The sequence below is a fragment of the Mustelus asterias genome, chromosome 12 (assembly GCF_964213995.1).
Source record: "Mustelus asterias chromosome 12, sMusAst1.hap1.1, whole genome shotgun sequence".
In the NCBI taxonomy this organism is placed as follows: Eukaryota; Metazoa; Chordata; class Chondrichthyes; order Carcharhiniformes; family Triakidae; genus Mustelus; species Mustelus asterias.
In genome coordinates this window covers 66,261,856-66,289,038 of record NC_135812.1, presented here as the reverse complement: position 1 = coordinate 66,289,038, position 27,183 = coordinate 66,261,856, and the positions used below count along the sequence as shown (strand labels likewise).

Sequence of the window (27,183 nt, the reverse complement as noted above, 5' to 3'; positions counted from 1 at the left end):
TGTAAGGGGTATGTTTGAAACTCGTGCTGTTTTTTATATGGTGCCAATTTGTCTGGGCAACAGGCAGCTCAAATGTTGAGAATGCAGGATAATGACTGATTTTAGCAGGGGATGTGTTTGTTTAAACAGAATTAATGTATTTGTATTTACTTGAGTTTCCCTTGGGGTTTCAGAGAAGGGTTTTGATTCGGTTGATTGACAGAGATTCACATGTTAATGGGAGGAGCTAAGTTAGCAGGAAAGGCAGCGTATTGGTTTCATTTTTGAATATCAAGAGCAGTTGCTGACCAGAACCTTTTAAAAGAGATGGCTATCTCTCTAAAAGGATTTATCTCAAAGAGGTGTTGAAAAAGCTCTAGGACTATTAACAAGTACCAGCACGTAAGCCTATGTTGTTTGCTAACTGATTTTGAAGAAGGGTTTTCGATCTGTAAGAGGAATATTGCTTGAATTGGAACTGAGATAGGTTAGCAGTTAAGAATTGTATCATGTCATGTTTAAGTATTGTTCAAATGTTAAGCTGACTCATTTGTTATAGTTAAACCGCATTGTTAAAGTTTGTTTTGATAAAAGCTCCCTAGTTTGTTAATAGAATCACTCAGAGTCATACAGTGCAAAAAAGGTCCTTCGGCCCATCAACTCTGCACCAACAATATCTACCACTAAGGTGCACTAATCCCATTTTCCTGTACTTGTCCATATTCTTGAATATTATGATATTTCAAGTGCTCATCCAAATATTTTTTTAAAGGTTGTGACGTTTCCCGCCTCGATTGCCTTCCCTGAAATGAGACATCTTATCCTCACACTAACGCCAAAAATAGCAAATAGTTTCTGATCCAATCCCTAACACTGGATTAATAATCCAGAAAACAGGAATTCAAATCCCAACATGGCAGTTTGAAAATCTAAATTCAGCTTAAATCTGGAAAGCAAAAATTGAAGCTGTCGCAACATTGTGAAAACCCAACTAGGTCACTAATATCCGGGGAAGGAAAGTACCCAGCCTGACCGATATGTAACTCCAGTCACGTAGCCATGCTGTTGATTCTTAGCATGCCATCCAAAGCGATCTCTCAAGTGACTCATTTCTATGGGGCTGAACATTAAATGCTGGCTGTGCCCGTGACATCAATATCCTGAGGACAAACAGGAAAACCACAGGATTACTCACCCGGGTTACCATTCTCGTGCCTGTCACTGGCTATACCGGTCACTGTGACTTTGATCTATAATGGACCCTATTGATTTAGCGAAAAAACATCACTAATTGCAAACCTTTGGTTCAGAAAAACGAACACAAACTTCAAATGAAAGCATCTAGAAAATGTGTTGCTTCCTGTTTCATGCTTGCCAGGAGTTTTGCCAATTTTTATCTAATTAGTTGTGCCACATAGTTTGAAATGTCCACAGAATCATAATTTGTGCATTCTTGCATTGAGCAGCTAATGTCGCAATCATGTACTCTCTGTATACCGGTGGGCTTTCAACTAAAACTTTGTGAAAAGTTCTTTGTGGTATTCCGCTCGTTTCCTGAAAGACGGACTATGTTTGCAGAAAGTTTGAGGAAAACCACTAAATATTTGTGAATAGAGCATATTGTACTGATAGGAATACCAGAAATTCTGAGATCGACTCTGTACTTGAGCTTTGATCTTTTAGCTAGTTTGGATTAACATTTTAAGTAGCAATTTCATAAATAGTCTGAGTAAATGTTAGTGCCATCACTTGATACTGCTCATTCTACTCTTCAATTACCTTGACCCAAAGACGTGCTGGTTAGGTGCATTGGCCATGCTAAATTCTCCTTCAGTGTTCCCAGACAGGCACCGGAACGTGGTGACTAGGGGATTTTCACAGTAACTTCATTGCAGTGTCAACATAAGCCTACTTGTGACTAATAAATAAACAAACTTTAAAACTTTGATCCTCAGCTCTGGAGGCCCCTCATTAAACCTCTTCTTCTCTTTAAATTTCCCTCTCCTGTTAGAGGCTTCTCAAAACCTAAATCTTTGACAAAGCTTTTGGTCCCCTTTCCTAATGTCGTCTTGTGTGACTTGGTCTCAGATTTGGTTTTATAACAATCCTGCCAAGGTTTTACCACGTTAAAATGTGTTATCTAACTGAAAACTGCTGTTCACTATTGTCTTTGGTAATCATACCCAACTCCTTTACTGTTTCTTGGTCATGCTGCCCTAAATGAAGCACCTTGGCCAAATTAGTTGAACTAAACGACATTACAAAATGTAAGTTGTTTGTCATTGCCAAAGTTTCAATCAGAACTAATATTGGGGAAGGTTGCCCTGTACAAGATGAAGGCTAGAATTTGGATTTGATTTATTATTGTCAAATGTATTAGTATACAGTGAAAAGTATTGTTTCTTGCGCACTATACAAAACATACAATTCATGAAGTACATAGGAGAAAGGGAAAAAGAGAGGGTACAAAATGTAGCGTTGTAGTTACAGATAGGGTGAAGAGAACGATCAGCTTACTATATGAGATGTCCTCTCAAAAGTCCGATGGCAGCAGGGAAGAGGCTATTCTTGAGTCGGTTGTTATGTCCATCGGAAGAAGGGAGTATATCTGGGGTGTGTGGGGGGTCCTTGATTATGCTGGCTGCTTTTCCAAGGCAGCAGGAAGTGTAGACTGAGTCAATGGATGGGAGGCTGGTTTGCGTGATGGACTGAGTTACATTCACAACCCTTTGTAGTTTCTTACAGTCTTGTCAGAGCAGGAGCCATCGCTCACGGCTGGATTCTCCGGTCTCGCTACAGCGGCTGGAGTTTTAGCTGAACACCAAATTCTCAATTCTCGTTGGCAGTGGTGGTGGGGCGAACATGTTGAGAGAGCCGAAATTGTGAAGCTGTTTACACAGCGTACAGACAAATCCCCGTCCTTGAAATAATATGAACAGAATTGAATTGGATTGTTTGATGCTGGACAGTATTTTTGCAATGGGAGGATGAGCAATGACAGTTGATCTGTTGTCAGCCTTCCAACCGTGTACCTGTGTGTGTCTAATATGATTAGCGTTCAGTATTTGATCAATAAAAATGTACTTTTTTTTGTAATAAAAATGCCAAGTGACCTTTTTATTCCATAAGCTTTCAGAAATAAACCATTTACCATGTTAAATAAATGGAAACTGCGAATAGTTGTCAAAGCAAATACGGTAACAGGTATTTTAAATATTTAAACTGTCACAGTTGATTTGAGATGGAGGGCCTCCAAGACTAACAGCAGCAAACCAGCCAATGCACACAAATGATTAACTTGTTTATCTGATCCTTATCACGTCTGCAGGGGGAGGTTAATACTCTTTAGGAGTTTTCAAATCTAATGCCGAGTCTTCCTGAATTCCTATCTTCTTCCCTCAAGCGTCTTAACTGTCATCGCCGCACCATGCTATCACTAATAAAATGGACATACTGGCCATAAATTTCATGATGAATCTCACAATGGTGATGCATTCTGTCAATGAGAGATGCTGCCTTTCTCCTCGAGAGAAACAGCACTATTGCTTAAGCTGGGGAGGGGGGGGGGGGGGGGGGGGAGGCGGGGAGCGGTGGAGGGGAGAAGGTTGTCCAATTCTGCAGCCTGACTGACAACTGTTGGGATACCTTCCACTGTGGTATGCTCAGCTACTTAGCACAAGATCTGCACTTGCAGCTGGTAGTGAACATTTTGTCTGCCACAATCCTGGAAAAAATTCTGAAGATGCCCTTTAGAAGCCTCGGCCCCTCAGTTCGGGGAAAGGTTACTTTCAGTCAAATCTGGTTCTATTTGAAATGAATATTGTTCCTTGAAAGTAATGTTTATGTTGAATTTTGTCTTATCCATTTCCTGACTTGGACTTGTCCTGTGCATATTTATAGTTTAAAGTATTTAAACTATCCTGGTTTTTAATATACCTAGTTTTCCTCCCATGGCGTCGCTCAAGGACAGATAGAAATTGTTCTTTCCTGGAAATGCTTCTCTTCAATCTTTATTTATAATTTTGGCTTCCATTCTTCTCTCTATTCGGTTTCATGTTATTTCTCATTCTAATTTCTGTACCTCTTTGCTGTCTCCAATTCTTAATCTTGCTTCATCTCCCATACTTTGCAAGTCTATTCTCTATCCTGTCTCTCTCTCTCTCTCACTTTTCACCTAATTTCACTTTATGCACAATAACAAAGCATTTAACAGGTACTGAGAAAGAGAAACATATTTGCATCAGATAGGGGAAAAAAAAATGAATCGTATACCGAGAGACCTGAGGTCAGGAAAGACATGAGGAATGTGGACCTATTGCTCCATGAGAATGGTATGATGGAGATTAGCCTGGAAAGGAATTTTGAGGTTGCGTAGGAGGGAGGAGTTGAAGCTACTATTTGCTGTTGGAGAGATGCAGCAATTTAAATCTAAGACTGTGATATTTGAAGGCAGCAGCAGGAGGTTGAAGAGATTGGAAAGGACAAGAGCAAGCAGCAAGGAGGACACAGGGGATTGTCAGGAATAAGGGGAAGATTCTTGCAGGTACTTTCATTTGTGGCATACCTGAAGTTGGATGTGCGGGAGTTCTTTTTCCTTCCAAATCTGGCAAATGGAAATCCGGTTGGGGAGCAAAGCAGAGCTGGCAGTGTGTGCAGTTAGTGAGATATGGATCTGAGGCTTACAGCAATGCCAAGTGTGTGAAGGTGAGGTGAAACATACAAATGTTTGGTACGAGTCCTGATTGATTGAGATTGTCAGTAGGCAAGTGATGAGGTGTGGTATGGGGCGGCACAGTGGCTTCCTCACAGCGCTAGGAACCAGGTTCAATTTTGTTCTCGGGTGACTGTCGGTGTGGAGTTTGCACGTTCTCCCCGTGTCTGCATGGGCTCCCTCCGGGTGCTCCGGTTTCCTTCCACAGTCCAAAGATATGCAAGTTAGGTGGATTAGCCATGGTAAATGTGTGGGGCTATGGGGATATGATGGGGGAGTGGGACTGGGTAAGGTCTCTGTCAGAGTCGGTGCAGACCCGATGGGTTGAATGGCCTCTTCTGCACTGTAGGGATTCTAGGAGCTGTATTGAACTGAGACTAGTGGTGACTTGGTAGGATATTCCATTTGAAAATTCATTCACCAACCTTGACCACTCGTGTGGGCATTCAACATGTGGACGTGAATTCAGCCCCTCAGAACTAGAATCCTGGCATTGACCTGCACTGCCATTTGTTCCATTGTATTTTAACCATGTGTCTACCGGGCCTCCTGGTCCTTTTTGGATAAAGGATTTCTCCCTTCCTTCCCAACTCCAATGCTGTGTTGTGACATTTTGGTGCTCACAATCTTCAATGTTGTGCCATGCTTCACTGTTTGCCAGGGCAGATTCATTTGCAGAGCAACTCTTAGCACCTCCCCTTTAAGGGGCAAAGACTACCTTTAAGAAATGCCAAGAAGTTATGATTTTGTGATCCCGGCTGTTTTGTACAGTCAACAAACAGCACGGTTAGCGCTGGTGACATGCAAATAAACTGATAGCATGAAGATAACATGCTGCCTGCATTTCAAATAGCCACAGTTTTTAATACATTTTTAAAAAAATCACAGGATGTGGGCATCACTGGCTAGGCCAGCATTTATTGTCTATCCCTAATTGCCTTTGTAATGGTGGTGGTGAGCTGCCTTTTTGGGCTACTGCTGTCCACGTGGTGTAGGTACACCCACTGTGCTGTTAGGGAGGGAGTTCCAGGATTTTGACCCAGTGACAGTGAAGGAACAGGGATATATTTCCAAATCAGGATGGCGTGGATGGAGGGGAGCATGCAGATGGAGGTGTTCCCAGGTATCTGCTGCCTTTCTCCATCTTGGTGGTAGACAATTTTTTTTATTCTTTCATGGGATATGGGCATCACTTGCTGGTCAGCATTTATTGCCCATCCTTGTTGCCCTTGAACTGAGTGGTTTGCTAGGCCATTTCAGAGGGCAGTTGAGAGTCAACCACATTGCTGTGGCTCTAAAGTCACGTGTAGGCAAGACCAGGTAAGGAAGGCAGATTTCCTTCCCTAAAGGACATTACTGAATCAGATGGATTTTTCTGACAATTGACAATGGTTTCATGGTCATCAGTAGATTCTTAATTCCAGATATTTTTTATTTCATTCAAATTTCACCATCTGCCATGGCGGATTTGTACCTGGTTCCCCAGAACATTAGCTGAGTTTCTGGATTAATACCACTCGACCATCATCTTCCCTGGGTGTGGGTTTGAAAGTGCTGTCGAACAAGCCTTTTTGAATTTCTACAGTGCATCTTGTAGATCATCCATACTGCTGCCAACATGCATTGGTGATGGCTGGAGTAATTGTTCAAGGTGGTGATTAGAGTGCCAATCAAGCAAGCTGCTTTGTCCTGGGGGTGTCAATGTTGATGGAGCTGAAGTCATCCAGGCAAGTGGAGAGTATTCCATCATACTCCTAACCTGTGCAGGATTTGTGGAGTTAGGAGGTGAGTTACTCATTCCCAGACTCTAACCTGCTCTTATATCCACAGTATTTATATGGCTGGTCCAATTCAATAGCCAGTCCCCCAGAATGTTGATAGTTGGGACTTCAACTGTGGTAATGTCATTGAATGTCAAGGGAAGATGATTAGATCCTTTCTTGTTGGAAATGGCCATTGCCTGGCAGTTGTGTGGAGTGAATGTTTCTTGCCACTTATCAGTTCATGCCTGTTGTCCAGGCCATGCTGCATATGGACATGGACTGCTTTAGTATCTGAGGAATGGTGCTGAATATTGAAAGTGAACGTCCCTGTTTCTGACCTTAAGATGGGGAAAAGTAATTGATGAAGCAGTTGAAGATGGCTGGGCCCAGAACAATATCCTGAGAAACTGCTGTAACAATGTCATAGAACTGAGATAATTAACCTCCAGCAACCACGACCACCTTCCTTTGTGCTTAGTATGACTCCAACCATAATCATAGAATCATAGATCATAGAATCCTACAGTGCAGAAAGAGGCCATTTGGCCCATCGAGTCTGCATCGACCACAATCCCACCCAGGCCCTACCCCCATATCCCTACATATTTTATCCACTAATCCCTCTAGCCTACACATCTCAGGAAACTAAGGGGCAATGTTATCATGGCCAATCAACCTAACCTGCACATCTTTGGACTGTGGGAGGAAACCGGAGCACCCGGAGGAAACCCACGCAGACACGAGGAGAATGTGCAAACTCCACACAGACAGTGACCCAAGCCGGGAATCGCACCCAGGTCCCTGGAGCTGTGAAACAGCAGTGCTAACCACTGTGCTACCGTGCCGCCCCAAACCAGTGGACTTTTTCCCCCTGATTCCCACTGACTTCAGTTTTGCTAGGCTTCCCTCAGGCCACATAGTCAAATACTATCTTGATTTCAAGGGCAGTCACTGTCACCTCACCTCACCTCTTGAGTTTGGCTCTTTTGTTCATGTTTGGACAAGGCTCTAATGAGACCAGAAGCTGAATGGCCCTAGTTGAACCCAATCTGAGTGCCTTTGAGCAAGTTATTGCTGTCTAACTACCACTTGATTGCATTGTTGATGACACCTTCCATCACTTTACTATTGATTGAATGTACACTAATGGAACGGTAATTGGCTGAGTCAGATTTATCCTATTTTTTTGTGTACTGGACATACCTGGGCAATTTTCCACAATGCTAGGCTAGAGGCATGGCTAGTTCTGGAGCACAAGTCTTCAGAAGTCTCCAGTTTCATTCCCTTTGGATTTTGTAGTTTAAGTTACCCGAGTGGCTTGCTAGCCCACTTGAGAGGACATCTGAGAGTCAACCACATTGACGTGGCTCTGGTGTCATATGTAGGCCAGACCAGGTAAGCACAGCAGGTAAGTCCTTCTCTAAAGGACAGTAAAACAGAGGGTTTTACAAATTGATTCATGGTTAACGTTACTGAGACTAGGGGTATGATTTCCCAGCCCCATGAGCAGTGGGCATCATCATGGGCAGGAAGAGAAAATTTGGAGGACCATTGATTTTTAATGGCTCTCCAAATGTCGCTGTTTTGTTCGCAACGATGGGACTGGAAAAACCCGGCCTAGCTTTTAATTCCAGATTTATTAATTGAATTTAAATTCCACTGGCTGCCATAGAATTAATCATTGAATTAGTAACTGGATTATTAGCCCAGTGACATTACTGATATGCCACCACCTTGCCTCAGTTTTGGGGGCTATCCAATTTAGCTCCGAAGATATTTCTACTAAAATGAGCTTCCTCCTTGCACTCCCAAACCATTATCAATTCGCCAGATATGAGCTTCCTCCTTGCACGAGGGGCAATGGGCTGCAATTACAGAGGCTGAGGTTAGATTCTACTGTCAGTCTTGTGACCAATAGCTCTGGAATATATTGCTGAGCGGACAACGCCCAACCTTTAGTGTGGGCTGCTCGAGGGTATCAATCATATTGGGTGTGCCAAGAAAGATCGGTGACTGTTTGCATTTACACTCACATGCAGAACTCTGCTCATATTTGGCAAATTGTTACTGGTTTGGGAGTGCAGGCCTGAAACATAGGGGTGTAAGGGGTGGGGGGGGGGGGGGGTGGGGGGGGGGAGGGGATGGCGGGGTGCCACGAAGGTGGGAACAGTGGAGTGGGAATTCTCTGCTTCGGTTTTTAAAGTTGCCAAGAATTCAAACACATCCCCGAACTCTCCCTCAAACTTGATTTGACACTTTCCCAGAGTTATTACCCAAGATGGTTCACACCAGATTGGGGCCACATCCCTGAGTGCTGCCGTCACCTGTTTTTCTTTGGTACAGTTGTTTCAGACGGGTCTTAAATGAGACTCTGAGAACTGGCCTTCTTGTCTTTGCTGCGAACAATCAGTGGAACCAATTTGTTTTTATAAAATTGTATCAGTGCTAAGAACATTTTATTAAGACAAATATTCACTGAGGTATGATTATCTATCATCGAGCACTGTCCAGATGGGCAGTGAGGTCACTTCTATGAAAGGGGAAGGAAGTGTAGAAGTGGCTATTTGGCAACAGGACTTGTTTTATTTTTAACTGCTCTGATATGAGCCTAAAGAGAAATTATGGTCTCTCTGCTTCAAATGGGAAGCAAAACCACCACCTAGTTTCTGTTTTGAACAAGCTTGGTAAGGAAGGGTGGAATGAGCCTAAGTTGCAAAGTTGCAAAGAACTCTGGGCAACAATTGGAAGACTGGGAATTGGAAGCTGAGGGAGGCTGGGCCCAGTCTTGTGTCTAAAGCAGGAATCAACATTAGTAATTAGTAGAACCCTTTTGAATCTACTTGTAACAGATATTTTTTAATAACCCGTTGAGCATCATCATCCTGATGAGTTAACATTCCTATTAAATTTCTGTTTTTCTGGGATGAGAAGAACTTGGCCTTGGGTCAAAATGATCTTTGAGAAGTTTGAGAGATTTTTCTTTCTCTTCTATCTCTCTGCTCGTGAAGGTGCTGATGCATTAGGTTCTGTGGCTTTAGTGGATGTCCTACCCCCTTTGCCTAAGTGGTCATTCTTTATGTGTAATGTTGGATGATGAGTCTCAACAGCTTTTGTAAACTAGAGTAGTGGGGGCTTCACAGAGCCCAAACTCAGCGGCCTTACACAAACCTGGAAGAGGATTGCTAAGCAGAGATCAAGAGTTGAAGCTGACTGAGGAGGTTAGGCCAATTGTAGTGTCCTCATTATCCAGTCTGAGGTCAGCTATCACTGTACAGGTTAGGATTCAACCTTGGTTTGCAATACTTTGCTCTTCACTAGATTAAAAGCTGAGACATCCAAGACCACTTAGTTTCTCCTCTGTGACATTACTCTGACTGCCCTGCCCCCTCACTCTGCTCAAACCCTCAGCCATGCTTTCATCATCTCTGGACTTGACTCTTCAACCTTCCCATGCTTTGCTCTCTGTAAAATTGAGGTGATTCAAAACTCTTCTGTCCATATTGTCACTTGCACCAAGTCCAGTTCACCCATTTTCCCTGGGCCTGTTGATCTACATTGGCTCCCAGTGAAGCAACTGCTTGATTTTAAAACTCTTATTCTTGTTTCCAAAACCCTCCATGGCCTTGCCCACTCCTGTAATCTCCTCAAGTCCTACAATCCTCTGACACACGTGCATTCCTCTAATTCTGGCCTCTTGAGCATCCCTGATTTTAATTCCTTCTCTACTGGTGACCACGCCCTCAGTTACTTGGCCCTAAACTCTGGGGTTCCCTCCCTAAACCTCTCTCTTTCTCTACCCCTCTTTCCTCCTCTAAGGCGCTGCTTAAGACTTGCATCTCCGAGTAAGCGTTTGGTCACATAAGGAGATAGCTGCACTTTCGCCTCAATGTCAAACATTATTTGATAACGCTTCTGTGAAGTTCCTTTGGATATTTTACATAGTTGAAGATGCTATAATAAATGCAAGTTGCTGTTATTCTTCCAATTATATGGATCTCGTCTTTCCCTCTAACTGGAATGACGAGCGTGAATGTGAGAGGTGGCTGACGGGGAAGTGGAACCAAAATCAGTTCAACTATTTATGCGCAAAATGGCAGTTCTGACTGGGTGGTACAAGATCTACTTTGCATGATGTTTTATAAACAGTTTTCAACATATATTTGTAATTGAGTTCACTGGTCCAACAGTCTTTACGAAAAGCACAACAGCAATGTTAATGGTTTTTTCGTGAGCCAGCAAAGCAGAACAAATATATTTGCAGTCTTCCATCCCGAGGCTTCTTTCTGTAATAAAAATGAACTCTGTGCATTATTTCATCATTTCAATGTTCAATCACTGTAATTCAACCTTTCTACTGAATAGCATTCTGTATTAGCCATCAGTGCATTTTCTATCAAATTCTTCAAATGCTTCATTGATAAGGTAGGATAAATTCTTCTCAATAAAAGCATTCTTCAATTCCAAATATCAAAAGCTGGCTTTGTAGAAATAAATTGCACAAATTAAGACCTAAGCGCACAGAGTCTAGTAATTGGTAAAATTGATTAACCTTGAAAGTGTCTGTGGCAGGTACAGCTGCTTTATTTACAGTCTCGATGTTTCAGTGTTAGTTTTGTTCTCCCAGCACACCCATGGAATGAACTACATTTCTGGCCCCAGCAACCATGCATCTATTGGCTCCGTTACAGGTCGTGAACAGGAGATGATTCTGCTGTTTTTAAAAAGTTGTTTTTCCCACATGTCAGGAAGGTATTTACAGCTGCAGTATGTGTCAGTTTAATGTGTTTACTTTCGGGCATTTTTTTTTCTTGAACAATGATGAATCTAACTGCGGCACAAGCATGTCTGTGTTGATGTGCTAGACTAGAGAGTGTTCATTGGAGACCAGCAAGGAATATTCTGAGGAAAGACCACAAAAGTGAATATATGTTCATGAGAGAAGACATTTGTTAGCTGATGTAATTTCTGTTTTCAGAGGAGAATAAATGTTGTCGACATTAGCAAGCTATTTAATTTGTGCATTGATCACAAAACTACGAGGCATGAGTAAAATGTGCATGTCTCAAACAACGGTTTTTCTTTTCCAAAGACATGAAAGTGGAGCAAAGACTGCAGAGTAAAGTGGTCAATACTATGTTGATGAACACACTTTTGAAAAAGACCTTAGTAAATACCAAGCAAAATACTGTGGATGCTTTGAAACCTGAAGCAAAAACAGAAAATGCTGGAAATACTCAGCAGGTCTGGTACTACCTGCAGCGAAGTGATGAAAGGTTAACTCTTGTTTCTCACTCCGCAGACGGTGCCAGACGTGCTGAGTATTTCCAGCTTTCTCTATTTTTCTTGTTATTATTTGTGAACACCTGGTTGAAACTGGGATTGAGAATTAAGTGTATAGTTATTTACAGAGAGCGAAAATTGAATGATATGCTGAGACTCTAGAAATGCTCTAGAAATAGTCCAAAGATGTGCGGGTTAGGTTGATTGGCCATACTAAATTGCCCATTAGTGTCAAGGGGACTAGCAGGGTAAATGCATGGGGTTATGGGGATAGGTCCTGGGTAGGATTGTGGTCGGTACAGACTCGATGGGTCAAATGGATTCCTTCTGCACTGTGTTATTCTATGAAATGCTGTGTATAATGTGGAAAGAAAATAACTTTAATTTATTGTGCAACCTTTCACAGCTTAGGAAGTTACAAATGATCAATGAAGTATTTAGTGTAGTTACTGTTGTGACGTAGGAAACACGGTAGCTGATACCTATACAACAAGATCCCACAAACAGCAATTAAATAAATGACCAGTTTCAATGATAAATTCTTCACAATTTCCACTGCCTCCCAAGATCGAGAGGGAAATGTAATATTGCCCTCTAGTCAGGCTTGACTCAGTGCAACATCCTTGGAATCTGAAGGTTGCAGTTCCACCTGGGACTTCACATAATCAAAATTATATAATATTTGTAAATCAGTGTGTGGAAAGAATGAGCTTATAGAAGGAACTGGTTTGATGGACTTGTGTTCTTATAAGCATGTCAATATGTCTAAGGCAGTAACGAGATTGTAGGTACAAAATCAACTGAATACCACTAAGGTATTCACCAGGGGCGGCACAATGGCACAGTAGTTAGCACTGCTGCCTCACAGCGCCAAGGACCCAGGTTCGATTCCCGGCTTGGGTCACTGTTTGTGTGGAATTTGCATGTCCTCCCCGTATCTGCGTGAGTTTTCTCTGGGTGCTCCAGTTTCCTCCCACAGTCTGAAAGACGTGCTAGTTAGATGCATTGACCCGAACAGACGCCTGAGTGTGGCGACTAGGAGAATTTCACAGTAACTTCATTGCAGTGTTTATGTAAGCCTTACTTGTGACTAATAAATAAACTTTAACTCTATTTTCAAAATTTATCTTGCCTTTCCCATTCGTTATTTAATTGACGCTCTCTTGGCTACTACCTTGAATGGCTCCACATCAATGCTAACTAACCATATAAAACAAATCCCCTCAAAGGGAGAGCAGCCTATGGTCATCTGGGACTATGGCGACTTTACCTTTTATGAATCAGCTATTGACAATTTTGGCTGGATAACTTAGTGGAGAAATATATTGTCCAAAGGCACCACAGAAAGCAGAGGCAAGACTTTGTATCTCTCCTCTTATCCCAATAATTCTGCATTCGATTTTGCCGGAACTGTTGTGAATTGAGTGAGGTCTTTCCTCTGGAAAGGAAAGAGGAAGAATCTGTGGGCAAACAACTTCACTTTTTGCAGATTTTCTGATGTCAGATTTAAAAGAAACCTGGGGGAAATGGCCACTTACTCTTTATCTGGATGTGAGAATGATGTGCAAGACATTGCTTCTAAGGTGATGCAATTCACTTGGACCAGAACATCACAGTTGGGAATTTTGTCATGCAACAAGTGCTCAATGAGTAACCATACTAACCTGTTTACCACATGATGATTACAATGGAATCTCTGACATTCTGCTTTCGTGATGAGCTACTTGGAGGTTTTTTGGGGAGTTGCGCAAACTATAACCTCATCGCCTAAGGTTTCTAATGTTTCTTTTGGTATTTGCCTTTCATCATCATGTTTTGATGTAAAAGTTACATATCAGTTCTCTTTAGCTTTGGTTGATTTATTTTATTCTACTTTAGATTTTTGAGAAAGGTTGAGGGGGCTAGGAGCAGTGAACCATTCTGTTACACAATCTCCTTGAGTTGCTCCCACTTGCCCAGATGTCTAATTGTGGCCAAACAACTTCACTTTATTATGTCTTGTCATTGCCCTCCTGTGATCTTGTTGACTTTGGTGCATGGTAAATGAACACTTCACTAGACTGTGACTTAGGCTTGAACTGTCAAATACATTTGTTAAATAGTAAAATTTAACTATGGCAATGACACTGGATTTCCAAAGTTTAGTGCATTCATATGACAGTTCATCTTCAGATGGATTTTCCAGTTTGAACCAGACAGGTTGAGGAATAAATTCCATAAAATGATCATGATCAGGCAAATTTAAATAATTATCAATTTTGAGTGAATGTGGTTTTCAGCCCTTGTATATGGCCAATGATTAGTTTCATTTAATATTACTTTGAAGAACTGAAGTGACATTTTGTGTTAGTTATACTATTGCATGTTTTTTTACTTGTTCTTGGATTCTGGGTGTCACTGGCTAGACCAGCCTCTACTGCCTATCCTGAATTACCCTTAAAGGTGGGGGTGAGTCACCTTGAGCCATTGCAGTTCATGTGGTGTAGGCACACCCATAGTGCTGTTAAGAAAGGAGTTCCAGGATTATGACCCAACAACAGTGAAGGAATAGCGATATAGTTCCAAGTCAGAGATTGGTGTGCAACTTGACGGTGGTAGTGTTCCTTTGCATTTGCTGCCCTTGTCCATCTAGGTGGATTTTGAAGGTGCTGTCGAAGGAATGGTGAGTTGCTGCGGTGCATCCTGTAGACGGTGTGCACTGCTGTTACTGTCCGTCGGTGGTGGAGGGAGCGGATGTTTAATGTGGTGGATGAGGTGCCAATCAAGTGAGTTTCTTTACCCTGGATGCTGTTGAGCTTTTTGAATGTTGTTGGAGCTGCACTCATCCAGGCAAATGGAGAGTATTCCATCGCACTCCTGACTTTTTTTGCCTTTTAGATAGATGGTGGTCTGGCTTTGGGGAGTGAGGAGGTGAATTACTTTGCAGAATTCCCAGCTTCTGACCTGCTTTTGTGACCACAGCATTTCCATGGTTTGTCGAGTTCAGCTTCTGGGAATTGTTCCATTAGATTGGAAAATTGCCATATCGCTTCCATTATTTAGGAAATGTGCGAGAGAGAGAGACCAGCTAACTACATGTTACGATTTAATGTCATGCCTCAGGAAGCTTCTGTTATTAAGACTCGTGTGACTGGGCACTTGAGCAAATATAAGCTGATCAGAGAGAGACAGCATGATGTGGCTCAGTGTCAAATAAAACTAACTCCTTTCTGACGAAACTAGTTGAATTTTTTGAGGAAGTCTCAAAGAAAGAGGACTGTCTATGCATGCTACTTGATATGGAGTTCCTGAAGGGATTTCAATATGACTCTAGGTGAATGTTTCACATTGTGCTGAATCTGTTCTCTTCGCTGGGACTCTGTTAAGTGCTTTAGTCAACTTTGTAAATCTGTCCCTATACCTCTCCACCTCTCTCTTGTCTTTTAAGACACTCTGAAAACCTTCTTAATCAAGCTTTTTGATACGTCTCCTGATGTGGTTGAGTGTAAGTCTTGTTTGATAACAGTCTTGTGAAGCACCTTAAGATGTTTTACAATGTGACAAGTGCTATATAAGCTGCTTCACTCAAAAAGTTAGTGACAAAAATGAGGATGCATGGAATAAGAGGTTGCCTTTTGACTTGGGTTGGAAATGGGTTCAGAGGCAGGAGATGGAGAGTTGACGTAAAGAGTGTGTACTCAATTTGACAGGAAGTAACATGTGGAGCACGTTGTAGAGGCAATGGGGCTCTTGGTTGTTGGGTGATTCCAGCCGTGCTTACCGTGGCAATTGAGCAGTTGGATAGGAGATTCTTGGTTTTGCAGGTTAGCTGAAAGAAGTTGCCCTGTTTCCTTTTCAACTGTGTTTTTGCTAACTTGTGACCACAGAGAGAGAGAGAGACTTTTTTACCTGCAAGTACAGAAACATCTAATAGATATTCTTCAGTGTTCCACAGCACACTGGAGTACCAGCCTAGCACACAGAGATTGGGTTACAGTTGGTGTTTAAACCCTTTTTCTTATGTATTCCTGGAGGGAAGAAAAACACAATATATCTTTCACCCAAAAATGTTTTCTTCCAATTTACATCATGTCAGTGGTCTGGGATATAATTCCATGGGGGATGGTTCCTGCTGAGATGGTAATCAGCCTCCATTATCTCTGCAGGAGATTACAGTTCAGTTTTTGCATTTCATCAGTTCCTTGAAGTGTATCTGTTGAGGAAAAAAAATCCGTGACATTCCGTTCTCTCTGGACTAGTTGGTCAAGTGTAATCCATATCGGAATTCCAGCAAGTGGTTACTTTACAGTGTCAGCCAGCTTTTGCTTGTAGGATGATCTTTAAAAAAAATCTCACTTAAAAGTCCAATCTGTAAGTCCGTAAGTAAGTACAGTAAGAAGTTTAACAACGTAAGAAGTTTAACAACACCAGGTTAAAGTCCAACAGGTTTATTTGGTAGCAAAAGCCACACAAGCTTTCGCTTTTGCTACCAAATAAACCTGTTGGACTTTAACCTGGTGTTGTTAAACTTCTTACTGTGTTTACCCCAGTCCAACGCCGGCATCTCCACATCAAGTTTAACAACACCAGGTTAAAGTACAACAGGTTTATTTGGTAGCAAATGCCACTAGCTTTCGGAACAGGCAGTCCCTTCGTCAGGTGGATTGGAGAAATGTCCGTAAGTAATACAGGGCTATGATCTAGTATCATGTCAACATTCAGGTTCATTTATTAATTAATTATCCATCCCGTAAATTTAAAAGGAAAAAAATTAATCTTCAATTCTGTACCTTATCTGAGGGATATTGACAATGTCATTGACTAAATAAGCAATTTTCATTTTCCACGCTAATATCTCTTATGTTAGACAACCCACAATTTTTCACCCAAATTTATGGTTTAAAAACACCCAAGTTTTTCAATCCATAATTAAAAATTAATGTATGTTGACATTATCTTAAATTAAAATCTGTGTGGAAGTTGTGATTGAAGATTATTCATAGAATCAAAGAATCCCTACAGGAAGGAGGCCATTAGGTCCATTGAGTCTGCACTGACAACAGTCTCACTCAGGACTATCCCCGTAACCCCACATAATTATCCTGCTAATCCCTCTGACACTGAGAGGCAATTTTAGCATGGCCAATTCACCTAATCCACATATCTTTGGACTGTGGGAGGAAACCCAAGTAGGCACGGGAAGAATGTGCAAACTCCACGCGGACAGTCACCTGAGGCTAAAATTGGACTCGAGTCACTGGCTCTGTGAGGCAGCAGTGCTAGCCACTAGGCCACCCTATTCAACTCGAAGCAAGTTATTGGGATTGGATTTTAGGTGATTATTAAATACTGCCAGTGTAATGCAGTAAAGATGCTCTGAGTAATGCTACAAACCTCAATGCTGGTTTATAGTTAATTGATTTTAAAGAAGTCATAGCATTTCTGTGCTTCACTGCAACTTTACCTTGCATCAAAGATGAAAAAAAAAGTTGGCAGTGAAGGGATTTGTTTCATATATAAAGATCTATAACTGGGGACCATCAATGCCATCGGATTTTCATTGGTTCTGTTCATTCCTGCCTATCAAAATACCAATTACCAGGCTCTCAAGTTTGACACTGTCCTAGTTTGTATATTTAGTGTAAATATATTGTAATAAAAATGTATCACAGTATTACAGAAATGTGGAAGTTCATAACTTCAACAAATGTCCATCTTATAATCGCCAAGGTTTCGACATCTTGTCTTCTGCTAATTTGGCTTTTCTTCACGGTTTCTGCATAGCAAAAAAAGGTGCAGCATAATTAGTGACAGAATGGAACCTTGTGCTTCAGAAGCATTGAAAGTTATAAGTCAGCCATGGAAGGCTTAATATGAATTGAGTTAACATGGTATTAAGGAACAGTATATACAGTGAAGTATAATAGTTACATGCTTGTATGGCTTTTAAATTAAATTATGTGTTATTGCTGGATGTCCTCTTTGCTGTCATGCATAGCAGCCGCAGTCCCAGAATTCTGAGAGGCAGTCTCATTATGGTGCTTCATTTGGCTCTGTTTTATAGTGCTTGGATAGGTTTGCTTTAGGTTGTACAAGCCTTTTTATGTGGCAGCTGTGTAGCTGAAGTGATTTTTTTTGTGTACTGCTTGCACTCCAGATTGCTTCGGGGCATGCATGGCAAGGGAGTTTCCATGGTTACCAGCCGTGTTTTCCAATAGAGAGAGCAAGTGCAAGACTGCTTGGTATGTGGGAAGACAGTTTTGCCTGGGCTTTTTTCAACTTAAATTGCATAAATTTGCAGCTACCAGGTACCCCAGCTATTACTCGGGGATCTGCTGTTTGGCTCTGATGAATGACATTGTACAAGTTCACTGCATCCGTTTGCCAATATTTTCACAGCCCACACCAACCTGCCTTTTATTACAACGCAAGCCATTGTTTAGATGTATGTAAAACAAATTTGTTCAGAACCGAAATGGTGCCACAACATTCTCCGCTGTCATGGATAGCAGCTCACTCCTGCCAGAATGAATAATAACTCTTCATGGGGTGATGCATTGTGTTACCTGTGTGGGAATATGTATTGACAAATGAAACAACTATGAAGGAAGGAAAATCATTAAATCATAGATAAATAATTATGCATTTGTATTAGTGAGAACAAACATGTGTCCATCTTGCGAACTGAGGCAGTGTTTTCCTCTTCTGATAAATACCAGGTACCATCTATATAGAATCATTGAATCCCTACAATGCAGAGGGAGACCATTCAACCCATCGAGTCTGCACTGACCACAATCCACCCAGGCTCTATCCCCTTAATGCCACGTATTTTCCCTAGCTAGTCCCCTTGACACTATGGGGCAATTTAGCATGGCCAATCAATCTAACCCACTCAACTTTGGAGTGTGGGAGGAAACGGGAGCACCTGAAGGAAACCCACGCAGACATGGGGAGAACATGCAAACTTCACACAGACGGTGACCTGAGGCTGGAATTGGACCTGGGTCCCTGGCGCTGTGAGGCAGCAGCGCTAACCACTGCCACCGTGCCGCCCTCTTCTATATTCTGTCTGTTAAAGTATCTCTATTTTGATGCTTCCCTCACCAAAAAATGTGATCCATCTTTGGTTGACCTCTTGATTCATTTCCTCAATGCTATCAGAATAGTGAAAGAAAATCATTGTCAGCTCTGTTTCCTGGCCCCAGTTGCATTTTAGTGACTGCTGCTGGAATGTGCATGTGGGCTAATGTTTGGTGACAGAATTGGGTTTGATTATAATGTGTCCCCTTCAGATAGCGCATTAAAGCTCATGGCCAAGGCAGACAGACACAGAATGGGTCTCTTGGAAGAGATGCCAAAGGATAGCTGGCACCTGCATCATCCTACTTCAACAATGGCCAGCTAGCTCCATCAGTAAATATGAAAGATTACAAAAGAAAACATGGACTGCGAGGTAGATGAGTCTGCTCCCTCTCCTCAGGTGCTTTTATGATATAATTGGCACAAAGAAGGCGATTAGCATAACTTTAAAACTCTGTCAGTGCCCGATAGGATGCATACACAACAATTAGCTAAGTGTGCAGGTGCTCATGGATTTTGAAGACCAAATCTGCCTGGATTAGTTTGATTGCTAAAGTTGCGATAAAGCCAATTTGGCACAGGTCACTCTTGGAAGCTGCTTCAAACCTTGTTTGCAAACAGATAATTGTCCAGAAACATCTGCCAATTTTCTTTCTACTTGAAGCCTGCCACACTGCATGTTCATATTCTATCTCTCGCAATGAAATAGCATTCTGACTCTTGTTATATCCAAACAATTGTGAACATGCTGCTTGGGTTGGTAAATATTCAATGTGGCCTCCATTGGGGTCCCACTCGACATCGCCTGAAAATAGTTTTCTGTTGCCAATATCTTGGTGCTGTTTTGTTCCACATAATCGGAATCTATTAAGTATTTTAAAAGAAATAATTGCAAGTCTATCCGCACGCTGCATGCTGTGTTAAATGTATTCATGCCCTTACTCTAACAGCAGGTATACATGAGACGAGTCCTTGATGAAATATGTTATGTAAGGATTTGAGCATGATAATTATACTTAGCAATAACAGCAGTTTTGGTCAGATCTGCCTTCTCATTATCTCCCATCTGCGTGTAGCTTTAATTAATTTGCTGATGGCTGGCATTTAATCGCATCCAGTTCTCAGGAACCCCCTGCAGCAAGATGCAAAGCTCCTGTCCTACTCCAAATAATATAATTTCCATGTGATCATGATCTGCTTCATAGATGCCTCTCACAAGGCGGAGCTCAAGCCAGTGGTAGGAGACTCCGCGGTAGAGCATGGTTTGCTGTATTCTACAGTCTGCAACTTTGAAAAAAAAAATTCAAGCTGCAAATTTGGCCAATTTATAATTTGCTAGTCTGGAAACAGGATGAATAAATAATGATAAAAATGGGAAAGGTACAATCTGTGTCACTTTTTTCCTAACCCCCTTCTTAAAAATGGTTGTCTTCTCTTAACATTGAACATCAGAACAATTTGCATCCTCTGAATATTCTACATTTCACTGTCCTGCATCATAGTTATTTCTATGCGATGGCATGTTTGGAATCTCTGGACTGTGGTGAAACTATAATCTTAAATCTCCCATGACGTTGTGCAGTTTTGTGGGAGATGAAGATAATGAGGCATTGTTGTTTGTTATAAATATTTAAGCCTCACCTAGCTCCTTTTAACTGCTGTTGCAATGTTCTTCTAATTGTTCACCAACCTCCAATCAGACTGGAACCTTTAAAAGTCCAGGTATGCAAACACTCTGTGATCCATAGAATCATACAGTACTGAAGAGGTGCTTCGGCCCATCGAGTGAAACACCTGACCTCCCACCTAGTTCCATTAACCCGCACTTGGCCCATAGCCTTGAATGATATGATGTGACAAGTGTTCATCCTGGTACTTTTTAAGGGATGTGAGGCAACTCGCCTCTACCACCCTCCCAGGCAGTACATTCCAGACAGGGTTACCACCCTCTAGGTAAAACGTTTTTCCTCACATCCCCGTTGAAACCCCTGTCCTTCACCTTCAACTTGTGTCCCAGCAAATTATGTCGCTGGAACTGTGGGGGATTAATGCTTTTTGTCCATTCTGAAGGCATTAATTCATTGTTGAATTATGCATCTAGGGTGTTGGTCATCCTCTGGAACCTTGTGTAAGTAATTATTCTCAATGCTCGATTCCAGATGGTGAATGCTGGCTGATTATTTGATCCCAAGGAATATGACACATGAGTTTCAGTCATGTTCCCACCCAATTTCCGCATGAGTTTCCTGTCTAGAGAGGTCACTGGCTAACACACTGATTTTCCTCTCCCTAACTCAGGAATGCTACAAGCAATTGTTACATCCCCATTGGCCCCTGACTGCCATCACTTCACTTATTCTGAGCTGATCTGATTTATTATTGTCACCTGTATTAATATACAGTGAAAAATATTGTTTCTTGCGCACTACACAAACAAAGCTTACCGTACTTAGGAAAGGAAAGGAAAGGAGAGAGTGCAAAATGTAGTATTACAGTCCTAGCTAGGGTGTAAAGAAAGATCAACTTAATGCGAGGTAGGCCCTTCCAAAAGTCTGATGGCAGCAAGGAAGAAGCTGTTCTTGAGTCGGTTGGCACGTATCCTCAGACTTTTGTAACTTTTCCCAATGGAAGAAGGTGGGAGAGAGTATGTCCGGGGTGTGTGGGGTCCTTGAATATGCTGGCTGCTTTTCCAAGGCAGCGGGAAGTGTAGACTGAGTTAATGGATGAGAGGCTGGTTTGAGTGATGGACTTCATTCATGACCGTTTGTAGTTTATTGAGGTCTTGGGCACTTCTGGAGCCATACTAAGCAGTGATACAACCAGAAAAAATGCTTTCTATGGTGGATCTGTAAAAGTTGGTGAGGGTTGTAGCTGATATGCCAAATTTCCTTTGTCTTCTGAAAAAGTAGAGGCATTGGTGGGCTTTCTTAACTGTAGCACCAGCATGGAGGGACCAGAACAGGTTGTTGGTGATCTGGACACCTAAAAGCTTGAAGCTCTCGATCATTTCTACTTCATCCCCATTGATCTAGATAGGGGCATGTTCTCCACTATGCTTCCTGAAGTTGATGACTATCTCCTTTGTTTTGTTGACATTGAGGGAGAGATTATTGTCGTCACACCAGTTCACCAGATTCTCTATCTCTTTCCTGTACTCTGTCTCGGCATTGTTTGAGATCAGACCCACTACGGACCTGGGGGCTTACTGATCTGTTTGGCTCACTCCTTTACTGCTGAGCCATTTGAGAAAAGCTTCAACATGCCTTTGGAAGTCAACATTTAATATCAATGATCAAGGTTTTAGCGAGGCTGAAAGTAGACAGTAGTGGATCATCTGTCCATTCACACTTTTTGCTTCTGCCACCATTTGTTTTCTACCCAACTCTGAAGGTGAAAATTCATCCCCCACATGCCTGTTCTAGATTTTACTTCACCTCATCCCGCAAGGAGTGGAAAACTCGGTGTTAGTCACGTTGATGGTCCGATTTTAACCCTGTCTGTCCAATGAAAGAGTGGGGAGGGAAGTTAAAATGGCCAAAGTGACTACCAGCCTCCCAACACCACCACACCCCCTCATCCCCCGCCATCACTTTGCCTTCCTGTGGCCTTCAATGTAAATTTTCTCTGTGGAAATACCTGCTGGAATACCATCATGATCTAATTATGTCATTTGGACCCGACTGCAATTTTAACCCGAGGTCTGTGTGGGGAAACCTATGGCCCCTTCACAGCCTCAGAATGATGAGCCACTTTTAAAATCAATCTATTTTTCTCGTGAGCAAGGGCACGAAGGAGTGCTCCTCCGGGTTCCATAGGGAGCCCTTGGGACTTCCTTGCCCTGGGCTGCGCAACCCTCTAGTTAACCTAGTTTCTGCCAACCTTCAGCCTGGGATTCCTTCTGGTCTTGGGAGGGAGCCTGACCAGATGAGACTTTAGATTTAAAATCTAAATACACAATTCTTGATAGTATTTAAAGACCGATCTGCAGTATTAACACACATTCGGAATACCGATGCTAACCTTGTTGGCAATTGTTTCCATGTGTAACTGTTTCTTTCAACTAAAGTGTTTAAGATCACAAAGCCAGCTTTATGTGGAATTTGGAACAGTTTGAGACATGGGATAATTTAAAGATATGTAAACTTGAATGAAAGCCTTGCATTAATATAATGCTTAATATATAATATATCATGCCTCTCAGAAACACCTCAAAGTCCTTTATCACAGAGCTTTTCTTTGAAGTGTAATGACAGCTGTAATGTAGAGATCTGTGCTGGAATCTAAAGTAGTGACCTAAACTGTGGTATTTCTGAAAAAGAGAACCTGTTATTTCGATTTCTGCTTTGACGTATTCGTGCTCGAGAAACAGACCTGGCAATCTACAAGTTGTTCAATTTCAGTAGATCTAGGAAGGTAATATTTCTCAAAATGCGGAAATTAAGTGATGACCTGCAGGGGAGCCTTGGTGGTGCAGTGGGTTCCAACGTTACCCTCTGATGTACTTTCGCATTCCGTTAAACTGAGCCTCTTTTACCTGTCAGCTGCGAATATGCACACTTTAATCCTTTTTGACCAGTATCAAATCGGTTATTTATGGCTGTCTGTCTACCAACAATTTGACTCGGGTTGTCAGTGGGGTTGAGAGAGAGGGGAAATACAAGAATTGGAACTGGCATGCTGACAGGGTAAGGTATGCTTTTTGAGGTTTGGTTTAAAGTACGTGGTTAAGATGGAATAGAGAAGAAATTTCTCTGCAATTGGCTGCCACATTTAAAGCAGTGATGCTTGATGCTGCCATTGGGTGCCCTGAAAGGATAAATCATCCATTCTCCCACAATAAAATCCCTTTGTTTGACAATCGGTTAAAATGCCAAATTCCAATCATAGGATGGTATTTTAAAAATGTTTGAATTTGACCATCTGCTAGCATGCTAACTTCACTCATTATTTTACTTCCTCTTGGAAAATCAGACATCCTTTCACCTTTTCCTCCCCAACATTGTTACCCAATGCTCGCATTGTTTTGTACCCTTATATTACCTCTCAGTTTTTAAGTTAAGAAATCCGAGGAAAGAGTGAAGGGCAGGGTCACAGCAAACTGATCAGGTTTAAAAGTGTAGAAAAGAAAGAGGTAAACCAAAAAGCGTTACTTTGGTTAGATTTTAAAAGATCCATTGACCACACAGTTCATAAGCTCCAACAATCCAGCTCCTTGGCATGTCCTTCGGCAGTTCATACAGTTTCATTTGTCAGTTATATTTCTCATGTTGCTCAATCAAATCTGTTTGGACTTGGTGATTTCTTTGCACCATTGCTTCCTCCTTTGTGGATTTCAGTGTATTACAGCACAACAGTTAGCACCGCTGCCTCACAGCGGCAGGGACCCGGGTTTAATTCCAGCTTCAGGTCACTGTCTGTGTGGAGTTTGCACATTCTCCCCATGTCTGCGTGGGTTTCCCCCGGATGCACCAGTTTCCTCCCATGCTTTAAAGATGTGCAGGATAGGTTGATTGGCCATGGTAAATTGCCCCTTAGTATGAGGGGGACTAGCAGGGTAAATACATGGTGTTACAGGGATCGGGGCCTGGATGGGATTGTTGTCAATGCAGCCTCGATGGGCTGAATGCCCCCCTCCTGCACTGTGGGGATTGTATGAATTGGTCACTCAGACCATCAAGTTTATGCCAGTAACAAAAATGTGAAAATGTTTCAGATGGTAGAATTTTCAATTCCTGTAGGGACCCTGAAATTTACCCGCGTTGAGGATCCCAACTCCAGCACAAATATCCTGCCCAAAATTTCAGGTCGGTGACCTTTCATCAGAAAATCTTTGCCAGTTGTTTCTTCCGCTCCACCCATCAGTCTAATCCATTCTTCTGTTTGGCTCCCCATACTCTTTAATGTTCCTCTTTTATGACTAATGGATTCCTTTCTTTAATAAGTTGGACTCTGAATTAAATCCTCAATATGAGAAATACAACCAGAAATCAAATAATGCAGATTAAACACTTAGATACCTGTGAAACCTGCAAGGACTAAATAAGGTATAACATTTAGAAAGGTAGGAATTATACCATCCCGGTATATGTAGATTATAAATTCATGATTTATCAGAGAAGGTAGAAGGGCCAGTGAGTGAAGACAAATTATGTCAAAATGACAAGGTTAACCACAGATAATGAGAATCATAAAATAAAATCATAGAATTCTACACCGCAGAAGGAAGCCATTCAGCCCATCAAGCCTGCACTGACAACAATCCCACCCAGACCCTATCCCTGTAACCCCACACATTTACCCGACTAATCCTCTTGAGACTAAGGGACAATTTAGCATGACCAATCAACCTAACCAGCAATTTTTGGACTCTGGGAGGAAACCGGATCTCCAAAACCTAAAATATAATTTCTGTGTCTCACCATGGAAGAATCATAACAGTGCAGAAAGAGGCAATATGGCCCATCGAGCCTGCACCAACCATAATCTCACCCAGGCCCTATCCCTGTAACCCCATGTATTTACCCTGCTAATCCCCCTGACACTAAGGGGCAAGTTAGCATGACCAATCCACCTAACCTGCACATCTTTGGAGTGTGGGAGGAAACCGGAGCACCCGAAGGAAACCCATGCAGTCACGGAGAACGTGCAAACTCCACACAGACAGCTAGCCGAGACCGGAATTGAACCTGACTACTTGGCTCTGTGAGGCGGCAGTGCTAACCATTGTGCCACCATGCCGCGAATTCGTAACTGTGCTGACAGCACTTGGGATAGATTTAAAATTGTAAATGCAGGAACTGGCTGCAAGCTTCCATCTAAAATTCGGAACTCAACTGTCAAGAAGGACTTTGCAGTCCGTTCCTGGGCCCATACTCTACATCACAGCCTGAGGCAAGATGGCAGCCAGAATAAAGCTGAAACGGCACATTGGCTGAATGTCTTACCAGTACCATTTTGAGTGTGCCATTATGAAAAATTGACAAAATCACTGAGGATAATTTTGTTTCTTTCCAACTTCTCATTCCACTTTTTAAGTATGTTTATTTTCTTTAGTTAAACGGTGTGACATAGTATTCAGATTAGATAAGAATTTGAACTTTAACAGGCCAGATTGATGTGCATTGCTATCGTGTTTCCTGTGACGTTGGTATCAACATATTTAAATGATTTGTTAAACTTTGTGAGGGATTAGGTCGGCTTTCTGGGCCTTAGAACCCCATTGTAATGCTGAGCAAGTGAAGCATAGTTACTGAAGTAGACTGGGGACCCTAGTCAGTGAGCAATACCCCGAGTTAAATGTCCTTGTTTTGTTTCCCTTTGTATTTAGGCACAAGTGTTCAAAGTGGTTTTGTTCTCAACAAAGTTCTGCCACTCGTTTGGGTTATAGTGCAAAGTAAGTTGTCTCTGAGATTCTCTTGATATAAGTTTTAATTTATTTATTAGTGTGAGAAGTAGGCTTACATTAACACTGTAATGAAGTTACTGTGAAAATCCCCGAATCGCCACACTCCGGTGCCTGTTTGGCTACACTGATGAAGAATTTAGCATGGCCAATGCACCTAACCAGCACGTCTTTAAGACTATGGGAGAAAACCGGAGCACCTGGAGGAAACCCATGCAAACATAGGGAGAACATGCAAACTCTGCACAGACAGTGACCCACGCCGGGAATCGAACTCGGGTCCCTGAAGCTGTGAGGCAGCAGTACAAACCACTGTGCCACCGTGGGGTTCATGCGACTTGATGATGTTCAACTCAAGTGGCCTAAGGGGCAAAATGCTTAGGGAGCCTAGCTGTGGGAGGACTGGTAGACTCGGGGAGTAAGGAGTTCCAGTTTTGAAGCCATGGGAAAGGAGGAGTTTGGAAGTTGACTATGAGTTTGTTCACCTCTGTCACACCATCATAGTCTAGGTATTAACATTATCTCCTCAGTTTTGATTTTCAGCCATCCTCCTCTTGTTGAATAAAACAGATTGTTATTCAGCGAATGTGCCAGCTTTCGTGCTAGTCCAAAAGCAACATAAATGAAATATTTTCCAATGTTGTACTCTTTTAGGGAGGTGAAATGACAATGTTCTTCATAGTTCGCTGACATTTTAACTGTTCTTTTAATCTATGGCAATTCCTTCAATAATACCTTTAATATTGAATGCATAGCTACCCAGTCCCAGATAGTAAGTCTAAAGTTGAGCTATATAGAACAGGAATCAAATTTTATGTTCAAGTGCCAATCACGAGACACCTTATCTCAGCAGCATGGATTCCATATTTGGCCTGAATGTTAATTCCACTAAGAGTATATGGTGGAGAATAAACCAGCAGTTTGTCTTTTATCTTCAGCAAGTTTACTCTACATACAGCTCAGTAGAGATACAACCTCCTTCTGAT

The 27,183-nt window shown here is 42.0% G+C and overlaps 1 protein-coding gene across 38 annotated transcripts in view; it reads left to right on the top strand.

Annotated features, from left to right (window-relative positions):
- Positions 1 to 27,183, top strand: part of gas7b (growth arrest-specific 7b) — a 718,490-nt gene that overhangs the window by 361,078 nt on the left and 330,229 nt on the right. The window contains exon 1 of one of the 38 annotated variants that reach the window (XM_078225402.1): positions 4,533 to 4,683. The exons of the other annotated variants lie outside the window; for them this stretch is intronic. The gene's annotated coding sequence lies outside the window, so the exon portion shown is untranslated. Of the gene's footprint in view, positions 1 to 4,532; positions 4,684 to 27,183 lie in introns of those variants that run through there. 38 annotated transcript variants of the gene reach the window in all.